Genomic DNA, 14,566 nt, shown 5'->3' on the forward strand with positions numbered 1-14,566 from the left:
TGCAGTGGTATGATCTCAGCTCACTGCAATCTCTGCCTCCCAGGTTCAAGTGATTCTTCTGTCTCAGCCTCCCAAGTAGCTGGGACTACAGGCGCCTGCCACTACACCCAGCTAATTTTTGTATTTTTAGTAGAGATGGGGTTTCGCCATGTTGACCAGGCTGGTCTCGGACTCCTGACCTCAAGTGATCTGCCTGCCTCTGCCTCCCAAAGTGCTGGGATTACAGGCATGAGCCACCAACCCAGCCTCATGGTTTTCTGTTCCTGTGTTAGTTTGCCAAGGGTGATGGCTTCCAGCTTCATCCATGTCCCTGCAAAGGACATGATCTCCTTCCTTTTTATGGCTGCACAGTTGAGAATTTGCATTTCTAACAAGCTCTTATGTGATGCTAATGCTGCTGATCTAGAAACCTCATCCTTTGAGAACCACTGATCTAGAAAGATTGTTTTACTCGGAGAGTAAATTACTTTGCTATGCTTCAGAAAACAGGAATTGGGACTTAAGACTTGGATTCTGCCTCTTAGATTATAGTTCTGGTGCCTAAGCACATTTAATACTATTTTTTTTAACAACGATGGGCACTAATGTGTTTCTATGGGCTTTGCATTGTCGAGGTCTGCCACAACTGTAGTAACAATTTAACCCTATCCTCAGACCCCTATAAAGATTACCCTGAGAACCAATGAGATTTTATTTATTTATTATTTATTTATTTTTGAGACAGAGTCTTGCTCCGTCGGCCAGGCTGGAGTGCAGTGGCACGATCTTGGCTCACTGCAACCTCCATTTCCCGGGTTTAAGCAGTTCTCCTGCCTCATCCTCCCTAGTAGCTGGGATTACAGGCATGTGCCACCATGCCTGGCTAATTTTTGTATTTTTAGTAGAGATGAGGTTTCACCATATTGGCCAGGCTGGTCTTGAACTCCTGACCTCAGGTAATCCACCCGCCTCAGCCTCCCAAAGTGCTGGGATTACAGACGTGAGCCACTGCACCAGGCTGAGCCAATGAGATTTTATTTCTTGACTAGACATCTCCCTTCTCCCTTAAGATGAAGGTAGAAAAGAAAGGAAAATATTTTAGTAAGGTTCTCATCAGGCATAGTGAACAGCGGCTCAGGTATTGATAGCCTTTGCCATAAGAAATGATATACTAACATAATGGATTCTCTTCACAGACTTAACGGGAAGGTTGGTACAGACACACTTGAAAGGCATGGGTTATGTGACTCCTCAAGGGTTTACTCACAGAAAATCATTAAAAAAAAGTGTGTGTGTGGTTCAAAGTTGTCCCTAATTGAAACAAACATTAGGAAGATGCAATATCAAAATATACTGAACTGGGCCAGGAACGGTGGCTTACGCCTGTAATCCCAGCACTTTGGGGGACTGAGGCAGGCAGATCATGAGGTCAAGAGTTCAAGACCAGCCTGGCCAACATAGTGAAACCCCGTCTCTAATAACAATACAAAAAAATCAGCCGGGCGTGGTGGTGGGCGCCTGTAATCCCAGCTACTCAGGAGGCTGAGGCAGGAGAATTGCTTGAACCCAGGAGGCAGAGGTTGCAGTGAGCTGAGATCATGGCACTGCACTCCAGCCTGGACAACAGAGTGAGACTCCGTCTAAAAAAAAAAAATATATATATATATATATATATATATATATATACATATATATATATATATTTAGAACTGGATCTTCCTAGGTTTATTGGTATTCTAGCTCTTTGGAGTGATGTTGGCAGCACTTTCTGGAAGATCAGTTGTTCTCCTATGTCAGCCTGGTACTCTTAGTCCAAGCAGCCTCTTCAGTTTAAAGGAGAAAAGGAAAATACCATGAAACAAAATCATACTTCCCTATCTGGGAAGTGGATCAACTGTCTATGTCCAGTTTATGGCCCCTTCTTCACTATGGGATGGTGTGCTATATTCTGGAGTAAGTTCAAGAGTGGTTCTTGTCCTCAGGATATTTATCATTTTAAGAGAGATGAGGATTTATGTAAATAATTATACGAAAGGCAGAATAGAAGAATTGTTATATCAACCACACTACCAATGTGAAGAAGACATGCAGAGGAAACAATATAATACATTCTGCTTGAGGAAGTTGGAGATGGCTTAAGGAGGCTGTGGCATGTGGGCTGAGACTTTAAAATTAAGAAGATTTCAGAGCTGGGCATGGTGGCCCACTCCTGTAATCTCAGTTACTCAGGAGGCTGAAGTGAGAGCATTGCCTGACACCAGGAATTCAAGACCAGCCTAGGCAGCGTCACAAGACTCCCTCCCCTACCCTCACAACTCTAAAAAAATAAAAAAAAAAATTAGCCAGGCACAGTGGTGTGCATCTGCAGTCCTAGCTACCTGGGAGGCTGAGGCGGAAGGATTGCTTGAGCCCTAGAATTCGAGGCTGCAGTGAGTTATGATCACACCATTGTACTGCAGCTTGGGCAATAGAGTGAGACCTCATCTCTTAAAAAAAAAAAAAAAAAAAAAAGGCCGGGTGCAGTGGCTCACGCCTGTAATCCCAGCACTTTGGGAGGCCGAGGTGGGCAGATTACGAGGTCAGGAGATTGAGACCATCCTGGCTAACACGGTGAAACCCCGTCTCTACTAAAAAAGTACAAAAAATTTAGCTGGGCATGGTGGCAGGCGCCTGTAGTCCCAGCTACTCGGGGGGCTGAGGCGGGAGAATGGCTTGAACCCAGGAGGCGGAGCTTGCAGTGAGCCGAGATTGCGCCACTGCACTCCAGCCTGGGTGACAGAGCGAGACTCCGTCTCAAAAAAAAAAAAAGGGATTTCAGTAGATGGAGGCCTGTTAAGGAGTTTATAGCGATGTAATTTACTTACTATATTGAACCTAGAACTAAAGTTTCCACTTGGTGGACCTCACATACATTGTAAGGGTTATTTCCCCTTAAGTAAGTGGTGTGTAATGCAGAAAAATAGAAATGAACTTTACCAAAGGAAATGTGTGTTAGATTTTGTTACACGAAAGGTCAATGTTTGCTTAGATATTTTTTAAAATTTCTGTACCCTGATTGCCTCAAGACCCAGTGAGAGTTTGGTTGGTTGACCAGATGCCTGGTTTTTCTGTTGGCCCTGTCTGCACAATTCTAAAGTGGAATTCAAGGCTGTCTATAGTTTAAAGACTGATTACTTCAACTTTAGAGGACATTGCTGTGAATTATCTTCTTTACATCTTGTAGAGCCCTATAGATTATTTACAATAAGAAAGTTGGATAAGATACAGGAAAGACTGAATTGCCTTTTTAGATCTAAATTTAAATTTGACGGAACCCAAACTTGCTCCTTTGCTCTGTGTTATCACATCTGCTTTGGGACCCACTAGACTGTCATTGACTTAACTGTCCCATTTCCTCAACTGTTCTGTTTCCCCACTATCAGCAGTTTTCTGGTATCATTTCCTTACAAGCCAACCTAGACTTGTAACCTATCCCTTTGACCACTCTCTCACCATTTTATTTTATTTTCCATCCATTGCACTCACCCACCAAGTCCTTAACCCTAGATCAATCCAACTTCTGACTAGACAGCTGTGATGGCTAATACCGAGTGTCAACTTGATTGGATTGAAGGATACAAGGTATTGATCCTGAGTGTGTCTGTGAGGGTGTTGCCAAAAGAGGTTAACATGTGAGTCAGTGGGCTGGGAAAGGCAGACCCACCCTTAATCTGGGTGGGCACAATCTAATCAGCTGCCAGGTCGGCTAGAATATAAACAGGCAGAAAAATGTGAAAAGAGAGACTGGCCTAGCTTCTCAGCCTACACCTTTCTCCCGTGCTGGATGCTTCCTGCCCACCAACATCAGACTCCAAGTTCTTCAGTTTTGGAACTCAGATTGGCTCTCCTGGCTCCTCAGCCTGCAGACGGCCTATTGTGGAACCTTGTGATTGTGTGAGTTAATACTTAATAAACTCCTTCTTAGATATGTATCTATTCCATTAGTTCTGTCCTTCTAGAGAACTCTGACTAATACAACAGCTTTATCCCTTTACTTAATACATGTGTTTCCATGTTTAGGTGTGTTTCTTGTAAGACATTTATAGCTGCATTTTGTTTTGGTTTTTATTCAAATCTGAGAATAACGGTTTCTTAAACTGGTGAGTTTAACTTGTTTATATTGTGATTACTGATTTATTTGGGTATATTTATATCACCATTTGAAAGAAATTTTATGTTTCTTCTTTATGCTTTGCCTTTACTTTTTTAGCATCACTTTAAAAAAAATATTTCTTTTCTTTGTTTTAAAAATTTACATTTTTTTCTTATTCTTTATTTGTTACCTTAAAAATTTTAACATGCTGGCCGGGTGCGGTGGCTGACACCTAGAATCCCAGCACTTTGGGAGGCCGAGGTGGGCAGATCATCCGAGGTCAGGAGATCGAGACAAGCTTAATCAATATGATGAAACGCTGTCTCTATTAAAAATACAAAAATCAACTGGGCGTGGTAGCGTGCTCCTGTAATCCCAGCTACTCAGGAGGCTGAGACAGCAGAATCGCTTGAACCAGGGAAGTGGAGGTTGCAGTCAGCTGAGATAGCGCCATTGCACTCCAGCCTGGGCAACAAGAGCGAAACTCTGTCTCAAAAAAAAATTTTTTTTAAACATACCTATTTAACATGCCTATTTAACTAACATTAATAAATATTTCTATTCTCCCTCAGAACAATATAAGCACTATGGAATAGTTGAGCTCTGACATCCCTATCTGGTATTCCATGTTGTTGCTCTCTAGAATTTTAGTTCCATCTTGTTTTTAATCCCTTTACTATTTGAACAAAAATTTAATTTTATATATACATATAGAAAAGTACATAAATCATAACTACTCATTTGAAATATTTTCAAAAAGGAAATATAACCCAGGTAACAACCACCCAGATCAAGAAAGAGAATATTACTAGCACCCCAGAAGCCCCACAAAGAGGTTCTCAGTCACCGCCCCTCTCAAAGGTAATCTTGATCCTAATATCTGTGATCATTGATTAGTTTTGCCTGTTTTGAACTTTATATGGACTCTTTTGTCTGGCTTCTTTCCCTTAACATTGTTTCTGAGAGATACATCTATGCCCTTAGATGTAGCAGTCGTTTGTCTATTCCCATTGCTATAAAATATTCCATTGTATGAATATATAATTTATTTATTCATTCTTCTATTGATGGACAGTTAAGTTGGTTTTAGTTTGTTATGAGTAGTCTACTATGACTTTCTTGTCTTTTGTACTGTTTCTGGGCACATGCTCTTAGGTACATTTTCTATGTACCCATTTCTGTTGTGTATATCTAGGAATGGAATTGCTGAGTCATTAGACACACAATTTACATTCTCACCAATAGTGTACGAGAGTTTTGTGAAGTGCCTGTCAAATTCTTTCTGTGGGTTGTACTTGTTTATCATTAGCTCATTTTTAGATAAGATTACTTTTTACTGTGGAATCCTATGTGTCTGGGGTTGTGAATGTATACTCTGGAGTGTTTTGTGGGTGTGTATTGAGTTCTGCACTTACTTCTCCTGGGACTCTACGTGTAAAATTTTTGGCTTGGGATTCTAGCACATAAGGGTGGTACAAATTTGTAACTCACACCTGGAAGGGACACATGCTTAATGTATCAATTTCTCACTGGGAGAGTTTTCCACCTTCATCCAAAGATTGAGGCAGATAGCACATCTTCTTGCTGCTTCTTTGTGATGGTGGCCAGAGATTTTCTAGATTAGTACTGTCCAGTAGAACTTTCTGTGCTAATGGAAGTGTTCTGTATGTATGCTGTCCAACATGGTAGCCACTGGTACTCAGTAACCCACATGTGGTTACTGAATACTTGAAATGTGTGACTGAAGAATTGAATTTTACATTTTGTTGGATTTTATTTTATTTTATTTTATTTTTTGGGGCAGAGTCTCGCTCTGTTGCCCAGGCAGGAGTGCAGTGGTGCGATCTTGGCTCACTGCAACCTCCACCTTCCGGGTTCAAGCAATTCTCCTGCCTCAGTCTCCTGAGTAGCTGGGACTACAAGGTGCTCACCACTGCGCCTGGCTAATTTTTTGTATTTTTAGTAGAGACGGGGTTTCACCATATTGATCAGGCTGGTCTTGAACTCTTGACCTCAAGTGATTCACCAGCCTTCCAAAGTGCTGGGATTACAGGTGTAAGCCACTGCACCCAACCTGAATGTTAATTAATTTAAATTTCAATAGTCATGTATGGGTAGTAGCTACCATGCTGGATAGCACAGTTCTAGATCAATTTTAATAGACTGGGCAGCCCACTGAGGATCTTGGATATACGTGGTAGACTTAGTTCTACTTCCTCTCTTTGTGCAGGGTCTATGCCTTGTCTCTTGTCCTAATACTCTTGACCCCAGCACCAGCATCTGTCTAGGCTCTATACCCTCAAGCCACCATATAGTCAATTGGAGTTGGCTTTACTTTCCTTCTGTGACTAAGCTCAGCTATGTAGTGCATATTTTGCAACATTGTGCTTGAGTATTCATACTGGAGAGGAAGGATAAATATCATCTCAGTCCACAGCTCCAGCTCTTGTGTACTTCTCAAGCCACTTGCCATTGTTCTTCTGCTACCACTGCCCATGGAGACTTCCATTGCTAATAGCAGCTCCACAGCACTGTATTTAATGGCTCCTTCTTAATCCTATCCTACATGACTTGTAGAAAGCTTTGGCTTTGTTGACCATTGCTTCCTTAAAGCAGTCTTTCCCTTGGCTTCTTTCATAGTACCAGTTTTCTTTCTACTTATATTGATCCTCCTTTCCAGGCTTCTTCTAGGACTTCTCTTATTATGCTCACACCCCCACTACCCTCATTATCAATGGGGAATCAGATCTCAGTCTTTTTTTCTTTTTTTTTTTTTTTGAGACAGAGTCTTGCTCTGTTGCCCAGGCTGGAGTACAATGGTGCGATCTCGGCTCACTACAGCCTCTGCCTTCTGGGTTCAAGTGATTCTCCTGCCTGAGCCTCTGGAGTAGCTGGGATTACAGGTGTGTGCCACCACACCCAGCTAATTTTTGCATTTTTAATAGAGACGTGGTTTCACCATGTTGGTCAGGCTGATCTCGAACTCCTGACCTCGTGATCTGCCTGCTTCGGCCCACCAAAGTGCTGGGATTACAGGCGTGAGCCACCGCGCCTGGCCCAGATCTCAGTTTTATTTCTTTTCTCACTCTATATATCTTCCCAGGGTGATTTCATTCCAATTTGTGGCTTCAGGTATATTTTATGAGCTGATGACTCCCAAGTTTGTTGTCATTTTTGAAGCATTAACTGTTATCATCCCTGCAAAACAAAAGTAGAAACAAAAAATACAAAGCAGCAGGTTTTTCTAGGCTCATAAGTTTTTTTTTTCAAGTTTCAGTTATTTATTAATCAGTATAATCTTCAACACATTATATCAACATGATTTCATGCATTTAGAGGAGAAATACTTCCTGGTTAAGTGGAAAACTGTGTGGACGGCTTCTGGAAAACCTTCATTCTAAAGCAGCTTTACAGTGACACATTTCACTTAGAAATCTGGACCTTCTTTCTTCAGTTTGCTGTAATCCATATGCACTGAGTAGAACTTGTATTGATCCTTGGGACCCAGTTTGTTCCAGGGCCCTGGGTTATTCTTTCTGTCCCAACTAACATCTGGATTGAACAATGTCAGACACAAGAGATACACTGCTGCTCCAGGACCTCCAGCTCCAATAAACACAAAGAGGGGCATCAAGCTTGGCTGCTTCTTGGTATAACTGAGGATCTAGCAGAGCATGTTTGCGGCAGAGGCCCTCGATTGGAAATGAGAGAACCAGCCTAACCACCAGGCCCTGGGCTAAGTAGTATCTGGCTCATAAGTTTTGAGAGCAAGCTCTAAAACTCCAGTGAACAGTTAGCTGCACGGTGTATTTAGGCAGACCCTTGACCCAGTCCTTCCCTGATTTGTCTTCAAAATAATTGTGGGGGCACTGAAGAATTGTGGGACACTGGCAAGAAGAAGAATCTTAGAGCAATTCTTTGATCTAGTTCAATTAATTAATCAATTAATTGACAAAAATTGTATACATTGATGGTGTACAACATGATGTTTTGATATATGTATACATTGTGGAATGGCAAAAGCAGGATAATTGACATATAAATTCCCTCACATAGTTATCTTTTTTTCTTTTTTTTTTTTTTTTTATGGTGAGAACTTTGGTCTATTTTTCTGGTGAATAATATGTAGCAGGACTGGTACCAGAACCAGGTCATCCAGAGATGTTCTGTCTGCTGCCATCAACTCGGGACCTCAGAAGGTGGTACTCCTCCCCTAAAGGTGAATTATTTTAACTAAAAAAAAACAAAGAGAAATCCTTATTTCTAGATGAAATAAGAATCAACAGGAAATTCCAGGAGATTTCAGTTACATCAGTTGTTACAGTTGGTATATAATGATGTAACATCTGTTACAATGAAAACAGCAAGTATGTATTTAATACACTTTTACAAAGTCCCCATGTTTTCTTTTCTTTCCTTTTTTTTTTTTTTTTTTTTTTTTTTTTGAGGGTTGCAAGGTTTATTGTGAAGAGTGAAAGAACAAAGCTTCCACAGCGTGGAATGGGCCCGAGTGGGTTACAGCTGCGGCTGGGGTTGCCAGCTTTCATTCCCTTATTGGCCCCTCCCATGTTCTGTTTTCGTCCTATCAGAATGCGCTTTTTTCAATCCTCCCTGTGATTGGCTACTTTTAGGATCCTGCTGATTGGTGCATTTTACAGACCACTGACTGGTGTGTTGTACAGAGTGCTGATTGGTGCATTTTACAATCCTCTTGCTAGCTACAGAGTGCTGATTGGTGCGTTTTACAATCCTAGCTACAGATTGCTGATTGGTGCATTTTACAATCCTCTTGTAAGACAGAAAAGTTCTCCAAGTCCCCACTCGACCAAGGAAGTCCTGCTGGCTTCACCTCTCAATCCCCGCTCTAAACAGGACATCCCAGCTGAAAAGTCCCCATATTTTCTTTTAGTAATCATTTTAATGTGTGTGTGTGAGAAAAGGACACTATTAAAAGAAACTTTTAAACTTTTCTTTTCTAGTCCTCTGTCTACTTTTAGCCAATATTTGTGAGCATCAACCATATCCCTCCTCAGTAATTATATTTTATTGTTTCCTCCCAGGTCATGTGAAAGACTGTGTATAATTCAGAAGAGATATTTCTACAGTGAAAAAAAATACCCCATATTTAAATCAATTCAAGTTTCTTCTTGACATCTAGGCTGTATGTAGGACACATCTGGACATCTGGAAACATCCAAATTTGACTGACTTTTCCAGTTTTCAGAACATTTAGTAAATAAAATAATAAGAAACTTGTACTAATCATATTTTTTTTTGAAAGTCAACAGCATTTCAGTGGGGCTGATATCCTCATGGCCTGGCCTTTATTTCTTGCCTCATGTCAGACTTACCCATGTTGGTGGAGGAGGCTGACATTCAAAGGGTGTGGTTTTTGAGGTTGCCACATGCCTTGCCATGACTTAAAATATCTCTCTCTGGCTGCCAGATGGCCTGGGGAAGCACCAAACACAGGCTCCATTGACCTCAGAACTTGTTGCTTTAGGACTGGAAGCTCTTTCAGGGTCTTTCTTAAATTTCTGTTTCTAAATATCTGAAGCACATCAAGCCTTAAACTGGGATTTTGTGCTGCTTCTCCTCGCTTTCCTGAAAGCAAAGGGTAAGAATTAATTTCGGGCACAGATAGTAAATGCTGACTTTTCATTTTTCCCTTGAGAACACTTCACTCTCCAAGAGAAAGTCTCCCTTCTTCAGCCCAAATCTTGTGGAAACTGTGCATATGAGGTGTGGAGAAACCCCATGGGAAAACTGGGAGTCTACAAACAGGCCTAGTCTTTGAGGATGCTCGGCAGGGGTGGAGGAAGAAGCCTGAGGTATCTCTTCAGGTCCAATTCCCTACTGGATGTAGATATACAAAATGTAATTTACTTCCAGTTATTGAATGATAATGTCTTGAAACATTAGAAAAATAGTCATCTTGAAGGAAAAGGCAAAGAAGATTATTTGGAGAGGAGAAGTTTTTTTTCTGTTTGTAGGGTGGAAAAGTGAGATAAATTGGTTTGAAAAAAGAAAAGTAAATACATTGCAAGGGAAACTTTATTCATTAAACATTTATTGAGCACCTACTAAATGCCAGAGATAGTTCTAGTCTCTGGAGATACAATAGTTAGTGGACTAGACAAACATGTTCTTTGGCCTTATGGACTTCTCAGTCAAGTGAAAGGGCATGGAGGGGACCTAACCCAGCGGGTGTGTGCAGCAAGGGATCAGAGGAGATTTCTCTGAAGGAGTGATATTTAAACCAAGACCTGAATAGGGTTAGATGGACAAAGCCCCCAGTTTAGTTTGGCTTCATTTTCAATGATCCCATTACAAAGCAAAACCAAACAAAAATTCAGTTCTAAGTCCTTTATTTTTTTCTACTTTAGACGTTTGCCTGCCTGAGATACAACTCTGATTTCAACAGGAGACAATTGGATTGCTATTTTTCTCTCTCCTTTGACTTGATATTTATTATTTCTCATCTCTCACTGTGTTATGATTTATTGGTTTATGTCTGTCTCTCTCTATAGACTATGAGTCACTAAAAGCCAGGGACTGTCTTAATAGTCTTTGTTCAGGCACCACATAGCTCTAGGATGAATAAATAAAGGAATCAAGATGAACGAATAAAAATAACAGTTGTTTTCACAGCATCATTTTGCATCGAGAAAAGTGTCATATCAAACTATTCTTCCCATCCAATCTCTTTAATTGCACAACTAACCGAATCTCCCATCCAGTCTATTCAATAACACTAATGCATTGAGCGTCTACCATGTACAGGCCACATGTTTGTCATGGGGATGTAATGGTGAGCACAATAGACAAGGCACTGGCTCTTGTGGAGTGTACAGTCTGATGGAGGAAGACAAACTTTATATAAATAATCACTCAAATACTTGATTCCTAATTCTATCAAAAGAAACAATGTAGGTAAAAATACTGAAATAAAAGATTTGAGTTGAAAATGGCAGGAAAATTTAAAGTTTTGCCAAGTTTTTGGATGCCTATAAGAAATGTGTCTTATGTATGTTTGCTTCCTCTTTCCCCTTCTAGCCTCTTGCAGTAATTGAGTTTGTAAAATCAAGATGCATAATTTCTACAGGGAAAAGCAAATAAATTGCATTCATTCTAGGTATTTTAGCTGCCTAGGTTGGCCCAACTGTTAATAGCAAAACCCATTTTTTGGGCAAACACCAGCTAATCATTAGTGGTACTTTGATTTTCCCCAAAGTTGTTTTCTCGTCATCCTGATAACTATCACGCAAGTCAGAGTCCAATTTTGCACGGAAGTTTTAGAGCTCTAATTACCATCGTCTATAATCAGGGGTGTTATTCCTGCACATTAAGAGTATGAGAGGATATACCAGGAAAGGGAAATGGAAGAATGAAAACAAACAAACAAACAAACCAAAGAAGCAAATGAGATGACAGATGGATATAGAGATAGAAAATAAGAGTAACAAAAATTTGCACTGCTCTCCAAATGTCAGAAAGACTACTCTTAGAAGCTTATGAAATAATTATACACAGAACAGGATACACATTTTTTTTTGGCTCCAGATCTAAGAAAATAACTCTTCGGTATTAGAAGATGAACATTGAAGGAACAAACTGACCTCCTTAATATAGTAGGACAATAAACTACTATTAAGTTGATATTTCATAGTTCCCTTTGAAATTTTTGGATATAAATCAGGATTCCTCATCCCCACCCAATGTTCTTTCCCTTTCTTTCCATATTTTTCTCATTTTTGATTTTTTTTTCTTTTTTCTGAATGCTATCGTGGATCTCTGAACTGTGCTGCTAATACACATGATATATATGCTACTGACAATAAACAAGTATGAAGGTGAGAGGGCACATGAAATGGTGTGATGACACTGGATAGTAGTATTCACAGATATTTTACTTCTCAGATAAAAGAAACTGCTAATAATTTGAAAAGGAAAGGCATATTTGCTACTGTTGTTTAATATTGTAAAATGTTTGAAAATACTGTCTCCTTTATTCCTAGTCTGGTGTTGAATTGTTTACCATTTTAATAAAAATATGAGAGCTGAGTTGGTAAGAATAAAGACAGCAAGAGAGATAGAAAGAAAGAATAAAAGAAGTGAGCTGGGCGCGGTGGCTCACACTTGTAATCCCAGCACTCTGGGAGGCTGAGGTGGGTGGATCACCTGAGGTCAGGAGTTCGAGACCAGCCTGGCCAACATGAAGAAACCCTGTCTTTACTAAAAATATAAAAATCAGCTGGGCGTGGTGGCGCATGCCTCTAATCCCAGCTACATGGGAGGCTGAGGCAGGAGAATTGCTTGAACCCAGGAGGCAGAGGTTGCAGTGAGCCAAGATCGCACCACTGCACTCCAGCCTGGGTGACAGAGTGAGACTCCATCTCAAAAAAAAAAAAAAAAAAAAAAAAAGAAATGAAAAAAAAAATAGAAGTATGGGTCACTACTCACAGCTTCACCATAAAAGTAGACTACCTCCATCTCCCCAAATGAGCCTCCCGTTTGTGTTTACCTTGTCAACCATGGAGGACAGCCAAATAAGAACCTTATAACAGGTTGCACTTCATATGCCATGAGTCATGCATCCTCAACAGGGGCTATGTCACCCCCAAGGAAGTGAAAATTGGTTGTGAGTATATGTAATCTTACTTTCTCATGTATAAAGATACATATATATATTATATATATAAAACAGATACATAGTTTATATGATATTAAAATTTTGTGGGGGGCAGTTAAAAAATGTCTGAAAATGTTTTTTAGAGGGACAACAATAATGAAAACAAATGATTGAGAGACACTGGCTTTAATTGTATCTTCATGCTTTGTAGAGGAGGTAATTTACTTCTGGGTGAAGCTACTTTATCTTAAAGAGCTTGATATTTGTACTGCAACACCAACTAGGAAATGACCATTATTGAATGAAGCCAAAATGGTACCATGACTACCAAATGGTGGAGAAGCTTGAGGCAAATGGATAGGCTTCTCAATTGCCTTACTATAAACCCAACAAATATAGCCCCAGATCGACTATTTGTATTGGAAATGAAGTGGTAAGAGGTAAATCATTTTTTGCTTATTTGCAGATTTTTTTTTTTTTTCCCTGAGACAGAGTCTTGCTCTGTTGCCCAGGCTGGAGTGCAGTGGCACAATCTTGGCTCACTGCAACCTCTGCCTCCCAGGTTTAAGCAATTCTCCTGCCTCAGCCTCCCGAGTAGCTGGGATTACAGGTACACACCACTACGCCCGGCTAATTTTTTTTTTTTTTTTTTTTTGGTAGAGACGGGGTTTCACCATGTTGGCCAGACTGGTCTCAACCTCCTGACCTCGTGATCTGCCAACCTCAGCCTCCCAAAGTGCTGGGATTACAGGCCATTAGCCACCACGCCCAGCCTGCAGATTTTAATTTACAGAATCTATAGTTTCAGGGATACATGTACAGTAGACATTTTCATAACTGACTCTCACTTAATTGACTTGCCAGATTAAGAGGTTCTCCACATCCTCTTTAATGCATCCCGCTGAGGTCCATGGCACTCTGCACACTCTATGTTAGTAGGCTACTCACTGTTATACCCTACGCTTCTGTTCTCTTCAGTTTTATGCTTACTTAGAGTAAACTTGGTTTATTCCCAAATTTGTTTATACCAGTTGCATTTGTTACTAAGTTATTATTTAATGAAATAAGAGGTAAGCATATTAATGCAAAAGGAAAGAGGATTATTGTTTCTACAAAACCCAAATTGAATGCTTTAAGAAAGAGTCAACAAGAAAAGTCACAATTTAAATTAAGAAAAGTCAAAGTGATTCTATGCTTGTTCCCAGCCATGTTCAAATACAGGTACAGAATAGGCAGAGCATGAAGGAGGTAGAGAACGTACAGGGAATTAAAGGTGTACCTAATAGGTTAATGAGTATCATGATGAATATTGGACTTTAAGCTGGTTAAGGAGAAAAACAAGAACATGAAGCTCTTGAGAGGTGATGATAAGATGGTAGGCTTTGTCAACTGGAGGGCATTGGGTTATAGTCAGAGTCATCTGAAATATTGCAGATTGTGATTAGAGGATGAAATACTTGAAATTAAGATTATGAAGGGGGTTCAGTTAACTGTAATAATGGTAATGACAAGAAGGGATTAGGTGCTGAAGTGCTGTAAAGGACAACTAAATAGGTGTAAATAAAAAGACAGCAGAGGCCAGGTTATTGGAAGGATACTGAAATCACCAAGAATTACCCCAGGAATGTAATTGGAGGGAGACAATGAAATGGTCAAAGAATAGAGTGTCATGTAATTCAGTAAATGATGTCGGTAAGTGCCAGAGATACTCAGAGAACAGAAAACATCATGTGTTGCCATGGTTGGAAAAGCATCGTGGAGGAATGGGGATTGCATCTGAGGAATCAGGTGGGATAGATGGAGAGGACGGGGAAGGTGTTTTA

The 14,566-nt window shown here is 40.2% G+C and overlaps 1 pseudogene; it reads right to left on the reverse strand.

Annotated features, from left to right (window-relative positions):
* Window positions 1-7,538: 7,538 nt before the first annotated feature.
* LOC101127460 (cytochrome c oxidase subunit NDUFA4-like) lies at window positions 7,539-7,787 on the reverse strand (annotated as a pseudogene).
* Window positions 7,788-14,566: the final 6,779 nt, after the last annotated feature.

The sequence above is a fragment of the Gorilla gorilla genome, chromosome 11 (assembly GCF_029281585.2).
Source record: "Gorilla gorilla gorilla isolate KB3781 chromosome 11, NHGRI_mGorGor1-v2.1_pri, whole genome shotgun sequence".
Lineage (NCBI taxonomy): Eukaryota > Metazoa > Chordata > Mammalia > Primates > Hominidae > Gorilla > Gorilla gorilla.